The sequence below is a fragment of the Pan troglodytes genome, chromosome 9 (genome assembly GCF_028858775.2).
Source record: "Pan troglodytes isolate AG18354 chromosome 9, NHGRI_mPanTro3-v2.0_pri, whole genome shotgun sequence".
In the NCBI taxonomy this organism is placed as follows: domain Eukaryota; kingdom Metazoa; phylum Chordata; class Mammalia; order Primates; family Hominidae; genus Pan; species Pan troglodytes.
In genome coordinates this window covers 40,672,378-40,687,517 of record NC_072407.2, presented here as the reverse complement: position 1 = coordinate 40,687,517, position 15,140 = coordinate 40,672,378, and the positions used below count along the sequence as shown (strand labels likewise).

The 15,140-nt window shown below is 41.0% G+C and overlaps 1 long non-coding RNA gene across 1 annotated transcript; it reads right to left on the bottom strand.

Annotated features, from left to right (window-relative positions):
* Positions 1-808: 808 nt before the first annotated feature.
* On the bottom strand, positions 809-9,650 carry LOC134807344 (uncharacterized). The gene is made up of 3 exons (XR_010147529.1): positions 9,108-9,650; positions 8,418-8,505; positions 809-7,316 (listed from the first exon to the last, which is right to left on the bottom strand). It is a non-coding gene; the product is annotated as an uncharacterized LOC134807344 (long non-coding RNA).
* Positions 9,651-15,140: the final 5,490 nt, after the last annotated feature.

The following is a 15,140-nucleotide window of genomic DNA, read 5'->3' as shown; positions in this document are numbered from 1 at the left end:
TTTGATAACTCTTACGAGCATTAACATTCTTAATGAATGGATAAAGGATTCTGCTTTACAGACAGCTACAAAAATGAAATTGTTCTTCCTACCTACTTCACTTTCCCTTCCTAGTTCCCCTTTGGTCCTAAGTCCACATGTTTTAGTGCACAATGTTGGCAATATTGAAATGGCTCTATTGTCTGGGATATATACCCTGGCTCTTGGTCTCAGTTGAAAAAGAATTCAGGACAAGGACACACATGAGGAGTGGGTTCAGGAGCGGAAAGTTTAACAGAAAAAGAAAAGAGAGAGAAAATGCTTCCTCATGTTGAGAAAGCGGGTTGAAGAGGGTCTCTTTGGTGGCGGAACCCAGTTTTGTACAGAGGGCTGAAGAGGCGGTGACTGATTTACAAAGGCTCAAGGTATTGGGTTGACCAGGTGTGCCATTTACTTAGCTGAGGAAAAGACTGGCCCTCCCACCCTAGTCTTTTATTATGCAAATGAGATCTCCATCTGGTGGCAGCCATGATGCTTGTACACGTGGCTTTATCTGAAGGCTGCCATGACACCTGGCACACGTGGTGACAGGGAAAAGAGGGTGGGAGATGCCATACTGGGTGGACCTGGTTTTTAGCCACAGGCATTGGCATATCAATGCTTGCAGGTCTGGCTTTTCAAGACACTTTTTGTTACAAAAAAATGTTTTAGGGGTTGCTTTTTATTAAAGGAAAATTCCAAGAACTTTCACCCTTTCTAGTCACCTAAAAACAATTTCTTTTTTAAAAATTTTTATTTTTATTATACTGTAAGTTCTAGGGTACATGTGCACAACGTGCAGGTTTGTTACATATGTATACATGTACCATGTTGGTGTGCTGCACCCATTAACTCATCATTTACATTAGGTATATCTTCTAATGCTATCCCTCCCCGCTTCCTCCACCCCATGACAGGCCCAGTGTGTGATGTTCTCCACCCTGTGTCCAAGTGTGATCATTGTTCAATTCCCACCCATGAGTGAGAACATGTGGTGTTTGGTTTTCTGTCCTTGTGATAGTTTGCTGAGAATGATGGTTTCCCAATCCATCCATGTCCCCACGAAGGACATGAACTCATCCTTTTTTATGGCTGCATAGTATTCCATGGTGTATATGTGCCACATTTTCTTAATCCAGTCTATCATTGATGGACATTTGGGCTGGTTCCAAGTCTTTGCTATTGTGAATAGTGCTGCAATAAACATACGTGTGCCTCTGTCTTTATAGCAGCATGATTTATAATCCTTTGGGTATATACCCAATAATGGGACAGCTGGATCAAATGGTATTTCTAGTTCTAGATCCTTGAGGAATCACCACACTGTCTTCCACAATGATTGAACTAGTTTACAGTCCCATCGACAGTGCAAAAGTGTTCCTATTTCTCCACATCCTCTCCAGCATCTGTTGTTTCCTGACTTTTTAATGATCGCCATTCTAACTGGTGTGAGATGGTATCTCATTGTGGTTTTGATTTGCATTTCTCTGATGGCCAGTGATGATAAGCATTTTTTCATGTGTCTGTTGGCTGCATAGATATCTTCTTTTGAGAACTGTCTGTTCATATCCTTTGCCCAATTTTTGATGGGGTTGTTTGATTTTTTCTTGTAAGTTTGTTTAAGTTCTTTGTAGATTCTGGATATTAGCCCTTTGTCAGATTGGTAGATTGTAAAAATTTTCTCCCACTCTGTAGGTTGCCTGTTCACTCTGATGGTAGTTTCTTTTGCTGTGCAGAAGCTCTTTAGTTTAATTAGATCCCATTTGTCAATTTTGGCTTTTGTTGCCATTGCTTTTGGTGTTTTAGTCATGAAGTCCTTGCCCATGCCTATGTCCTGAATGGTATTGCCTAGGTTTTCTTCTAGGGTTTTTATGGTTTTAGGTCTAATATTTAAGTCTTTAATATATCTTGAATTAATTTTTGTATAAGGTGTAAGGAAGTGATCCAGTTTCAGCTTTCCACATATGGCTAGCTAGTTTTCCCAGCACCATTTATTAAATAGGGAATCCTTTCCCCATCTCTTGTTTTTGTCAGGTTTGTCAAAGATCAGATAGTTGTAGATGTGTGGTATTATTTCTAAGGGCTCTGTTCTGTTCCATTGGTCATATCTCTGGTTTGGTACCAGTACCATGCTGTTTCGGTTACTATAGCCTTGTAGTATAGTTTGAAGTCAGGTAGCATGATGCCACCAGCTTTGTTCTTTTGGCTTAGGATTGACTTGGCAATGCAGGCTCTTTTTTGGTTCCTTATGAACTTTAAAGTAGTTTTTTCCAATTCTGTGAAGAAAGTCATTGGTAGCTTGATGGGGATGGCATTGAATCTATAAATTACCTTGGGCAGTATGGCCATTTTCACGATATTGATTCTTCCTATCCATGAGCATGGAATGTTCGTCCATTTGTTTGTGTCCTCTTTTATTTCATTGAGCAGTTGGTTTGTAGTTCTCCTTGAAGAGGTCCTTCACGTCCCTTGCAAGTTGGATTCCTAGGTATTTTATTCTCTTTGAAGCAATTGTGAATGGGAGCTCACTCATGATTTGCTTCTCTGTTTGTCTGTTATTGGTGTATAAGAATGCTTGTGATTTTTGCACATTGATTTTGCATCCTGAGACTTTGCTGAAGTTGCTTATCAGCTTAAGGAGATTTTGGGCTGAGATGATGGGGTTTTCTAAATATACAATCATGTCATCTGCCAACAAAGATTTATTAGCAAGACTAATAAAGAAGAAAAGAGAGAAGAATCAAATAGATGCAATAAAAAATGACAAAGGGGATATAACCACCAATCCCACAGAAATACAAACTACCATAAGAGAATACTATAAACACCTCTATGCAAATAAACTAGAAAATCTAGAAGAAATGGATAAATTCCTGGACACATACACCCTGCCAAGACTAAACCTCTTTTCATAATTTAATACCATTTATTTCTTTCTCCTGCCTGATTGCCCTGGCCAGAACTTCCAACACTATGTTGAATAGAAGTGGTGAGAGAGGGCATCCCTGTCTTGTGCCAGTTTTCAAAGGGAATGCTTCCAGTTTTTGCCCATTCAGTATGATATTGGCTGTGGGTTTGTCATAAATAGCTCTTATTATTTTGAGATATGTCCCATTAATACCTAATTTATTGAGAGTTTTTAGCATGAAGGGCTGCTGAATTTTGTCAAAGGCCTTTTATGCATCTGTTGAGATAATCATGTGGTTTTTCTCGTTGGTTCTGTTTATATGATGGATTGTGTTTATTGATGTGCGTATGTTGAACCAGCCTTGCATCCCAGGGATGAAGCCCACTGATCATGGTGGATAAGCGTTTTGATGTGCTGCTGGATTTGGTTTGCCAGTATTTTACTGAGGATTTTTGCATCAATGTTCATGAGGGATGTTGGTCTAAAATTCTCTTTTTTTGTTGTGACTCTGTCAGGCTTTGGTAACAGGATGATGTTGGCCTCATAAAATGAGTTAGGGAGGATTCCCTCTTTTTCTATTGATTGGGATAGTTTCAGAAGGAATGGTACCTGTTCCTCCTTGTACCTCTGGTAGAATTCGGCTGTGAATCCATCTGGTCCTGGACTTTTTGTGGTTGGTAAGCTATTAATTATTTCCTCAATTTCAGAGCCTGTTATTGGTCTATTCAAGGATTCAACTTCTTCCTGGTTTAGTCTTGGGAGGGTGTATGTGTCCAGGAATTTATCCATTTCTTCTAGATTTTCTAGTTTATTTGCGTAGAGGTGTTTATAGTATTCTCTGATGGTAGTTTGTATTTCTGTGGGATTGGTGGTTATATCCCCTTTATCATTTTTTATTGCATCTATTTGATTCTTCTCTCTTTTCTTCTTTATTAGTCTTGCTAGTGGTCTATCAATTTTGTTGATCTTTTCAAAAAATCAGCTCCTGGATTCATTGATTTTTGAAGGATTTTTTATGTCTCTATCTCCTTCAGTTCTGCTCTGATCTTAGTTATTTCTTGCCTTCTGCTAGCTTTTGAATGTGTTTGCTCTTGCTTCTCTAGTTCTTTTAATTGTGGTGTTAGGGTGTCAGTTTTAGATCTTTCCTGCTTTCTCTTGTGGGCATTTAGTGCTATAAATTTCCCTCTACACACTGCTTTAAATGTGTCCCAGCAATTCTGGTATGTTGTGCATTTGTTCTCATTGGTTTCAAAGAACATCTTTATTTCTGCCTTCATTTCATTATGTACCCAGTAGTCATTCAGGAGCAGGTTGTTCAGTTTCCATGTAGTTGAGTGGTTTTGAGTGAGTTTCTTAATCCTGAGTTCTAGTTTGATTGCACTGTGGTCTGAGAGACAGTTTTTTATAATTTCTGTTCTTTCACATTTGCTGAGGAGTGCTTTACTACCAACCATGTGGTCAATTTTGGAAAAAGTACGATGTGGTGCTGAAAAGAATGTATATTCTGTTGATTTGTGGTGGAGAGTTCTGTAGATGTCCATTGGGTCCGCTTGGTGTAGAGCTGAGTTCAAGTCCTGGATATCCTTGTTAACTTTCTGTCTCGTTGATCTGTCTAATGTTGACAGTGGGGGTGTTAAAGTCTCCCATTATTATTGTGTGGAGTCTAAGTCTCTTTGTAGGTCTCTAAGGACTTGCTTTATGAATCTGGGTGCTCCTGTAATGGGTGCATATATATTTAGGATAGTTAGCTCTTCTTGTTGAATTGATCCCTTTACCATTATGTAATGGCCTTGTCTCTTTTGATCTTTGTTGGTTTAAAGTCTGTTTTATCAGAGACTAGGATTGCAACCCCTGCTCTTTTTTGTTTTCCATTTGCTTGGTAGATCTTCCTCCATCCCTTTAGTTTAAGCCTATGTGTGTCTCTTCACGTGAGATGGGTCTCCTGAATACAGCACACTGATGGGTCTTGATTCTTTATCCAATTTGCCAGTCTGTGTCTTTTAATTGGAGCATTTAACCCATTTACATGTAAGGTTAATATTTTTATGTGTGAATTTGATCCTGTCATTATGATGTTAGCTGGTTATTTTGCTCATTAGTTGATGCAGTTTCTTCCTAGAATCAATGGTCTTTACAATTTGGCACATTTTTGCAGTGGCTGGTACCAGTTGTTCCTTTCCATGTTGAGTGCTTCCTTCATGAGCTCTTGTAAGGCAGGCCTGTTGGTGACAAAATCTGTCAGCATTTGCTTGTCTGTAAAGGATTGTATTTCTCCTTGACTTATGAAGCTTAGTTTGGCTGGATATGAAATTCTGGGTTGAAAATTATTTCCTTTAAGAATGTTGAGTATTGACCCCCACTCTCTTCTGGCTTGTATAGTTTCTGCTGAAAGATCCGCTGTTAGTCTGATGGGCTTCCCTTTGTGGGTAACCCCACCTTTCTCTCTGGCTGCCCTTAACATTTTTTCCTTCATTTCAACTTTGGTGAATCTGACAATTATGTGTCTTGGAGTTGCTCTTCTTGAGGAGTATCTTTGTGGCATTTTCTGTATGTCCTGAATTTGAATGTTGGCCTGCCTTGCTAGGCTGGGGAAGTTCTCCTGGATAATATCCTGAAGAGTGTTTTCCAGCTTGGTTCCATTCTCCCCGTCATTTTCAGGTACACCAATCAGACGTAGATTTGGTCTTTTGACATAGTCCCATATTTCTTCGAGGCTTTGTTCATTTCTTTTTACTCTTTTTTCTCTAAACTTCTCTTCTCACTTCATTTCATTCATTTGATCTTCAGTCACTGATACCCTTTCTTCCACTTGATTGAATCAGCTACTGAAGCTTGTGCATGTGTCATGTAGTTCTCGTGCCATGGTTTTTAGCTCCATCAGGTCATTTAAGGCCTTCTCTACACTGTTTATTCTAGTTAGCCATTTGTCTAATCTTTTTTCAAGGTTTTTAGCTTCTTTACGATGGGTTTGAACACCCTTCTTTAGCTTGGAGAAGTTTGTTATTACCGATTATCTGAAGCCTTCTTCTCTTAACTCGTCAAAGTCATTCTCTATCCAACTTTGTTCTGTTGCTGGTGAGGAGCTGCATTCCTTTGGAGGAGGAGAGAGAGACATTCTGATTTTTAGAATTTTCCGCTTTTCTGCTCTGGTTTCTCCCCATCTTTGTGTTTTTATCTACCTTTGGTCTTTGATGATGGTGACGTACAGATGGGGTTTTGGTGTGGATGTCCTTTCTGTTTATTAGTTTTCCTTCTAACAGTCAGAACCCTCAGCTGCAGGTCTGTTGGAATTTGCTGGAGGTCCAGTTTTGCCTGGGTATCACCAGTGGAGGCTGCAGAACAGTAAATATTGCAGAACGGCAAATGTTGCTGCCTGATCGTTCCTCTGGAAGCTTCATCTCAGAGGGGCACCTGGCTGTATGAGGTGTCAGTCGGCCCCCTACTGGGAGATGTTTCCCAGTTAGGCTACTCAGGGATCAGGGACCCACTTGAGGAGGCGGTCTGTCCGTTCTCAGATATCAAACTCCATGCTGGGAGAACCACTACTCTCTTTAAAGCTGTCAGACAGGGACGTTTAAGTCTGCAGAAGTTTCTGCTGCCTTTTGTTCAGCTATGCCCTGCCCCCAGAGGTGGAGTCTACAGAGGCACACCAGGCCTCCTTGAGCTGCAGTGGGCTCCACCCAGTTCAAGCTTCCCAGCGGCTTTGTTTACTTACTCAAGCCTCAGCAATGGTGGATGCCCCTCCCCCCACCTCGCTTCCACCTTGCAGTTCGATCTCTGTTAGCTGTGCTTGCAGTGGGGGAGGCTCCATGGACGTGGGACCCTCCAAGCCACGCATGGGATATAATCTCCTGGTGTGCCATCTGCTAAGACCATTGGAAAAGCCCAGTATTAGGGTGGAAGTGTCCCAATTTTCCAGGTACTGTCTGTCATGGCTTCCCTTGGCTAGGAAAGGGAATTCCCCAACCCTTTGCACTTCCCGGGTGAGGCAATGTCCCACCCTGCTTCAGCTCACACTCCGTGGGCTGCACCCGCTGTCTGACAAGCCCCAGTGAGATGAACCCAATACCTCAGTTGGAAATGCAGAAGTCACCCATTTTCTGTGTCGCTCACGCTGGGAGCTGTAGACTGGAGCTGTTCCTATTCAGCCATCTTGGAACCTCTAAAAATAATTTCTTAATAACTCCTGTATTATTTCCCCCCTCTACAGACATAAACTTAACTGCTGTTAGGGGGTGTTGGATGACGATTCTCTCTGGCTACTTCCTGCTAAAAAGCGGCATCTTGTTGGGGGACAGTGGTTGGGCCTCCTCTTGAGGTCAATCTAAGTGTTCTCGGATTGCGTCCATGTGTGGCTCTGTCTGCAGCACCATTTGGGGTTTGATTGCTTCTAGGTGAAAAGAGATAAATTTTACAAGGAGGTTTAAAATATAGGATTAGAATATGAGTATTGAGATTACCACTGTTAATGGAGGGCCTATAGACCATAACTATGACAGTAGAGTTTGATACCTGTTAGTTACACCAATGGATTGTAATACCAGTTTGCCTCCACTAGATGTCGCTGTACATAATCAGAAACATTCATATAAAAGTAACATTCCTTTTAGGAAAAGTGGCATTGGATTGGGTGGCTAGAATAACTTTAGTGTTAACCTTGGCTACATTTTTCCTGCAACTATCAATCCTTTCATGACTTCCACAGAAAATCTCTTTCCTTCATAACCTTTGTATAACCAGGATGTGACATATTACCAAACCCAATAAGAAGTTCTAGCAAACTCAGTGATAGTAAAACTTTCATGCTTCCCTTTTGTTGGCAGCTATTATCCCTGCTATAAGGATAATAATTAAGCAAAAAATATTGCAGCAATGGAAACTCTCCGTCCAATATTTCAATTAAAAGGTGCTACCGGCCGGGCGCGGTGGCTCATGCCTGTAATCCCAGCACTTTAGGAGGCCGAGGTGGGCGGATCACCTGAGGTTGGGAGTTCGAGACCATCCCGACCAACATGGGAAAACCCCGTCTCTACTAAAAATAAAAAAGTAGCCGGGTGTAATGGCACATGCCTGTAATCCCAGCTACCAGGGAGGCTGTGGCAGGAGAGAATCGCTTCAACCCGGGAGATGGAGGTTGCAGTGAGCCGAGATCACTCCATTGCACTCCAGCCTGGGCAATAAGAGCGAAACTGAGCCTCAAAAAAACAAAACAAAACAAAACAAAAAACAGTGCTACTGTGTATAGCTCTACTACAAATAGTAGAGTGAGTAGAGCAATTCCTGCAAGTGTGGTGTAAGTAGATGATTTCCATCTAAAATTTTACTTGCTAAGATATAGAATTTCCCTTTGGGGATCTATAAAGTTCCTTGGTTCTATTTCCCTAAACAAAGAAACCTCTGAGTTATGGGCACCCTATTCACTCTCATTACCTGGCAGAATTTACAGGATAATTGCCCAGAACTAGCATATTGATCTAGATTTTCACATTACCTATGCCTTTTTGTTTCTTCCAAGCTGCAGGAGATCACCACTTGATTCACAGGAATAAGCAGGGTTAGTCTAAAATGTAGGCAAAAAGCTGAAAAACAATTAATGAGACTATGATTTAATGACAAATGTATGATAAGCTTTGGAGCATAATGATAAGCTTTAGAGCACAGTTTCTCTCTCTAGTCCCCATTTTTGGTAAAAGCAAATTATGGTAGTATTGTGTTGTTTGTAGAATAAACTTTAGTTTTATATTTGGCCTGATTATTTGCATAAAGTACAGTAAGAATAATTATTTCTATGTAAGCCTTTTGGATTGGCTTTGATGGCACTCTGTTTCAAAAGGAATCTCAGATAAGACCTCTTAAAGCCAAGCCCAGCCATGAGTTTTTATCCTGTGAGTCCCAAGATAAACTTGGAGCTCCTGGACCTGTTAGAAAGTGACATTCTTTACTGACCACAGATTAGGAACACTGTGCGGGGACTGTGTAGACAAGGGATGAGGCCAGTTCTCCCCAAGAGGCTTTTATCGGCACTGGAAGTAAAGATAGACTCTTAAAGGGAAGCATACCCTTTCGGTCAAAGCCTTGGTAAAATAACTAGCTTTTCCAGTTGTGTCTTGTTGAAAAAGAAAAATGGATTCTTATTGCACTGATGCAAACAACTATATTTCCATAAGTTAAGAGTACTCACAGGCAGTTTCCAACTTCTAGAGGAACCAGGCAGACAGAAACAAACATGCTCCAAATTTTGTTTGCAGGAGTATACCTTACTCAATTATTAAAGGCCATAAATAGTTTAAAATAAGTTTTCTTAACTCTGAAAAACAAAACAAGGATCAGCAACATTCCAAGTAAAAGTCAAAAAGGTTGCTTTAACTTTCTGAGTGCAGTCCATTTAGTTAACTCTTGTATTGCTTGACATTCGTGAACATTTCAGTTCTTCATGAGTCCCACACATTCTTTCTCTATTCCAATGTTACAATCTTCAAGGCTATTAAAAACTCAAATTTGAGAACACCTGTTCAAGTTTTATAGCTTGATTATAACCTATCTTTTAAGAAGGAACAAAGCAAGACAAAATGGTCTTTGAATGACAAAATTTCCAGGATAGTTACAGTTAAAAACATGACTGACAGGCTGGGCATGGTGGCTTATGCCTGTAATCCCAGCACTTTGGGAGGCCAAGGCAGGCTGATCATGAGATCAGGAGATCAAGAACATCCTGGCTAACATGGTGAAACCCCGTCTCTACTAAAAATACAAAAAATTAGCCAGGCATGGTGGTGGGTGCTGGTAGTCTCAGCTACTCAGGAGGCTGAGACAGGAGAATGGCATGAACACGGGAAGTGGAGCTTGCAGTGAGCCGAGATCACGACACTGCATTCCAACCTAGGCAACAGTGTGAGACTCCATCTCAAAAAAAAAAAAAAAAAAAGACTGACAAAGAAATTTAGTTATCTCCATGGCTTATAACTTTACCCTTAATTACTATTGATAGCATATATTTAAACATTAAAATTTTAGAAATCCCATATAATTTTGGAACATATGTTAGTATTATTCATCAAAATATAACTTAAAGAAGATTGGACATCATTTTGGCAATTTCATGTGACAAAACATGTCAAATAATCCTGTTCACCTCTTTTCTGAATGTTTCAGGGGCCCTCTGAACCATCCAGAAAGCCAGGCATCAGGAAAGACAATTTTGAAACTTAAAGTTTGATTTTTGGGTGCCTGTTAAATGTTAGAGGTTTAAAACACTTGATGTTATGAAATAGAATTCCAAATTGCCATAAATTATTTATTTCGCCAAAACGATGACTCAAAAAGCAAAAATTTTTATTATCCTTTATTATTACATGAAAATCCTGTTCAAGCAAAATTTTACCCTTGCATTAATTTACTGATATCAATCCCAATTTCTTTAAATGGAAGCTTATAGATGATTCCATCTAATCTTAACCAATTTGACCAGGAGGTGAAATCTTTACAAGCCCTTTATAACCTCTTTTACTAACGGGCAGATTAGTGTCTTAAGACACCCTTGTTGTGCTTTTATTTCAATGCTCAATTTATGAAAAGACCATGTAATATGCTTTTGAATTTAGTTAGGTTTACACATTTTTGCAAGATTAATTTTTACAATCTTTCTACAACTTAAACATTTAGCTTTATCTTATTAAATGTAAGATAATCCCTTATTCCTGGGCAAAATTTGCATTTCCATGCTTTCTTATAATCTTTTACTAAAAAACACATTTCACTGTTTTTATATGCCTTGAATGTAAAACTGTTTAATGATCTCAAATACATGTTGCACTCTTAACTCTTAGCAACTTTTATTTTTGGTGAAAAGCCTGGTTAGTAAGTGTTTTTAATTGTTGTTGTGTTTCTTGAGACAGAGTCTTGCTCTGTCGCCCAGGCTGGAGCGCTGTGGCACGATCTCAACTCACTGCAACCTCCACCTCCTGGGTTCAAGCAATTCTCCTGCTTCAGCCTCCCTAGTAGCTGGGATCACAAGCACCCGCCACCATGCCCAGCTAATTTTTGTATTTTAGTAGAGACAGGGTTTCACCATGTTGGCCAGGCTGGTCTTGAACTCCTGACCTCAAGCAATCCACCTACCTAGGCCTCCCAAGTGCTGGAATTACAGGCATGAGCCACTGCGCCCAGCCAGTAAGTGATTTTAGTTATGTACCAGCTAAAATATTAAAGTCACATGAACTAAAAAATATTTAAGGCTTATTTTTTCTTTAAGCCAATTAATTGGAGCTCTTTTTATAGACATCACACAAAACACATACACAGCGACACAGACAGAAGATTCAGCACTTGTAAGATTTTTATTTGACACTTTCATAACTGGATTACTGGCTTCAGGGTGGAGCCCTTGGAGGAACAGGGCCGGGATGGCATGCATCTTTAGGGACTAATAAGCAAGCACAGCTACAGGTAAAGACAGATCTGGAAAATTAAGGATGCCTTTTTATGCTGGATTTTGGATCCCCAAAAGGAGGGAGAGCCATCTTTTAAAGAGTGTATTTCTTACTTAATTATTACACACCAAAGCTCTCTCCTAATGTGAAGTAATTTGATACCCCCAAAACTCAAAATGGCCAGATAACACAAGGCAAAACAGAACAGAGCCTTTGATTTTGAGAGGGAAGTATCTGCTTTTAATTCCTGGGGTTTCATGAGGAAAACAGAGGTTTTTTTCCCAAAACAATGTCTGTGGCACCTCCTCTGTTTTCCCACGGAGTCCCATGCTACCAGAAGTTATCTTAGGGCCTCTCATGTATGCATTAAGTGTGGCAAGACAAAAAAATGGAGAAAAATAATTCAGTAGACTGAGAAGAAAAAAACCTTTTTTCCAGAAAAACAAGATCCAAGAAGCGAAAACCATAAAGGCCTTTTAAATATACCTATAACTTGAATATCCACTTTTAATTAAGCTGAGTGCTGTTTAAGAAAATCCTTTTAAATCCCTTGTTACTCTACTTTAGCCACGCCAAGCAGTTAAGATTTTTTAGCTTTTGAACTTTACAAAAAGTAACCTCACAGGTGAAACCAACAAACCTTAATTAGGTTATGATTAACCACAGGTGTACAAGATAGCTTCAAAGTGGGTGACAGGCAATTTTTGAAACCATCATTGCAAAATTGTCACTAAGACACTGAAAGAGATTCAACCCAACCAACTCCATTTTGTTTCCAGCCCCTAAGTCGTCCTTGCGCATCCCTGGGCGTGGGCCGAACCAATTTTGGGAGGAGCCTGATTTACAGTTTATAGTCTAAAACAAAGATGATAACAGCCACTTCATCATATATACTTCCTTCTTGCCTGGGGACCAGACCAAGAAACTAGCCACAAGATTAAAAACCATGGCCCAGGAGCCAAGCAGCTGGAGGCTACAAAACTCCGATCCTCCGTCAGCTGCTCTCAAGATCAGTGCTTAAGATATTTTGTAAGCCCTACCCTTGAGCTGGCACCACCCAAATCAATAAAGTGGCTTATCGGATTTTGTGGCCTTCATCCAGGAACTGACTTAGCACAAGAAGACAGCCACCATTTAAAATGGCAGAGGCTAAAACGAAGAATTCCTACGTGGTTACGGGTCATGTTCCGAAGGACTTGAAACAAGATGGAGGCCTGTAGCCAAGTTTGTTACTATTTTGTTGAGCTGGCAATGAACAGCAGCCTTATGGGGTCCTGGGCCTGCATCCTAACCTAAGATAGTCTTTCTTTTGACAGAACCATACAGAAAGACACACAAAGCACACCAGATTGGCTACAGCTTAAGATCAACCTCACAAATCCTTTGTCATTATTTTTATGATCTTTTTTTACCAGTTTGCACAGGGAGAGGGAAGCCAAAAGCTCGACTGGTAAATTTTTTTTTTTTTTTTTTGGAGACAGAGTCTCGCTCCATTGCCGAGGCTGGAGTGCAATGGTGCGATCTCAGCTCACTGCAACGTCTGCCTCCCAGGTTCAAGCGATACTACTGCCTCAGCCTCCTGAGTAGCTGGGATTACAGGTGCCTGCCACCACACCCAGCTAATTTTTGTATTTTTAGTACAGACGGGGTTTCACCATGTTAGTCAGGCTGGTCTCAAACTCCTGACCTCGTGATCCACCCGACTCGGCCTCCCAAAGTGCTGAGATTACAGGCATGAGCCACTGCGCTCAGCCTCGACTGGTAAATTTTTACTCTTTTTACAGAATGTCAGGCTTCTGGATTCCCTTTCCCCCAGCTCAACTCTAAGCCAAGCATTTTAAGGTTTGGAAAATTAACATTTCCCAGGTTGGAAGAACATTATAAAAGATCCACTTTAAACTGTGAAAGAAGGAAAAACACCATAGACCTGAGTTAAATTGTGGAAGGTTTCTATATACTTAACAGGGTCGTCAGAAAACTGGCCTAAGTTTCCTTTTATTTGTCTAAGGTCCTATAATGAGAAGGGAACTTGAAGGGGTCCCAAATAAGAGGGATCCTCAGATGGTTCCCCTGGAACTTGCTTCTCTAATTTCAGGGAATTATTCTCGTTGGGCCTGCCTGATATGATTGCTAAAAGAGCTGGGTTGATTTTGCAATGCTTGCAAAGGTCTAGTAAAAAGGCCATGCCCTTATGCAAAAGAAAATGAGCTGCTTTTTCTTTAAAGTCTCAGGGTGAAAGATGCCCCCAGCACCTCAGAATGCACTTCAGGGGAGTGCAGGCTGAAGATAGTACCCATCTAGAAAGAGAAGCAAGAATAAAAACGTCCTTTTAGTCTCCTTCCTTTCTTTGTGACCCAGGATGGAGGGGAAGACAGTGGGAGCATCCCCATGACTGTTTTCTCTTTTTGGTTCCCAAGTTCTGGCACCATGTTAAATGTGCCACCCATGATTGCAGGCATGACCCTCCAAGCCACAGCACCAGAGGAACTAAGATTTGGGCCTAGTTGTGCTCCTCCAAGCAGCTGTAGTCCTCTGCCTATGATTTCCCTTTGACTTCCTAGACCTGTGTGACCTGTGTGCCTCCCTAAAAAAAATGAATCTCAAGAAAAACTAAGTAATTGGGCAAGGCCCCTTTAATGGGGGGTATGCTAGATTGAACCCTATATTCTGCTATTATGGCCCATGCTAAAGCATTTACTCTTAGAAAAACGGTTCCCGTTAACCTCTGAAACTAAAATCCTCTTATTAATTAAGTACTGTTCTAATTGGAAACAGACTAAGTTTCTTAAAAGAATGTAGGGACTGAATGGCCGTTTTCCTGCTGTTGGGACAGCATCAGAACTAAAATTTGGCTATGGAGGACATTTTACTCCTAACTGCTGAAGGCAGAACTTTCCTGTTCACAGAGGGGGCTTAGAGCCTGATTTCTGGTGGCGCAAAAGGAAGGTGCACTGTAAGGCAAAGGAAGGACCCGCAACATGCCTCATGAAGAGGATTTCTATTTCCACTAGGAGGCGCTTTTTGGCTTAGAAATACCATGTGCTCACCAGATAAATGGTAGAGAGAGATGCTTACTAAGTTACTGCCTGCCACGTTTGCCAATCTTTTCTAACAGACCTGTTTCTCTGAACTGTAAAAATTTCCACACATCACATACACAGAGAATAGACGTAGCAACCGCGGATAGAAAAGAGAGGAAAATTTAGCAACAGGGTAGCTGGAAGAGAGCCTTGAGATTAAAGGATGGATTTGAGGTTCATTCCATACTCACCACTCCAATGTGTCTGTCTTCTGTTCTGATCCAGATTCTGGGCAAGAACCCAAAATGAAACGGCTTCATTGTCTGGGGTATATACCCTGGCTCTTGGTCTCAGTCAAGAAAGAATTCAGGACACAGACACACATGCGGATTGGGTTCAGGAGCAGCAAGTTTAATAGAAAAAGAAAAGAGAGAGAAAATGCTTCCTCGTGTTGAGAAAGCAGGTGGAAGAGGGCCTCGTTTGTGGCGGACTGCAATTGGTTTGTACAGAAAGTTGAGGGGGCGGTGACTGATTTACATAGGCCTCAGGGGATTGGGTTGACCAGGTGTGTCATTTACTTAGCCCATGAAAAGACTGGCCCTCCCACCCTATCTTTTGTTATACAAATGTGGCCTCCATCTGGTGGCGGCCATGATGCCAGTACACGTGGTTTTATCTGGAGGCTGCCATGACACCTGGCACACATGGTAACAAGGAAAAGAGGGTGGGAGATGCCATATTGGGTGGACCTGGCTTTTAGCTGCT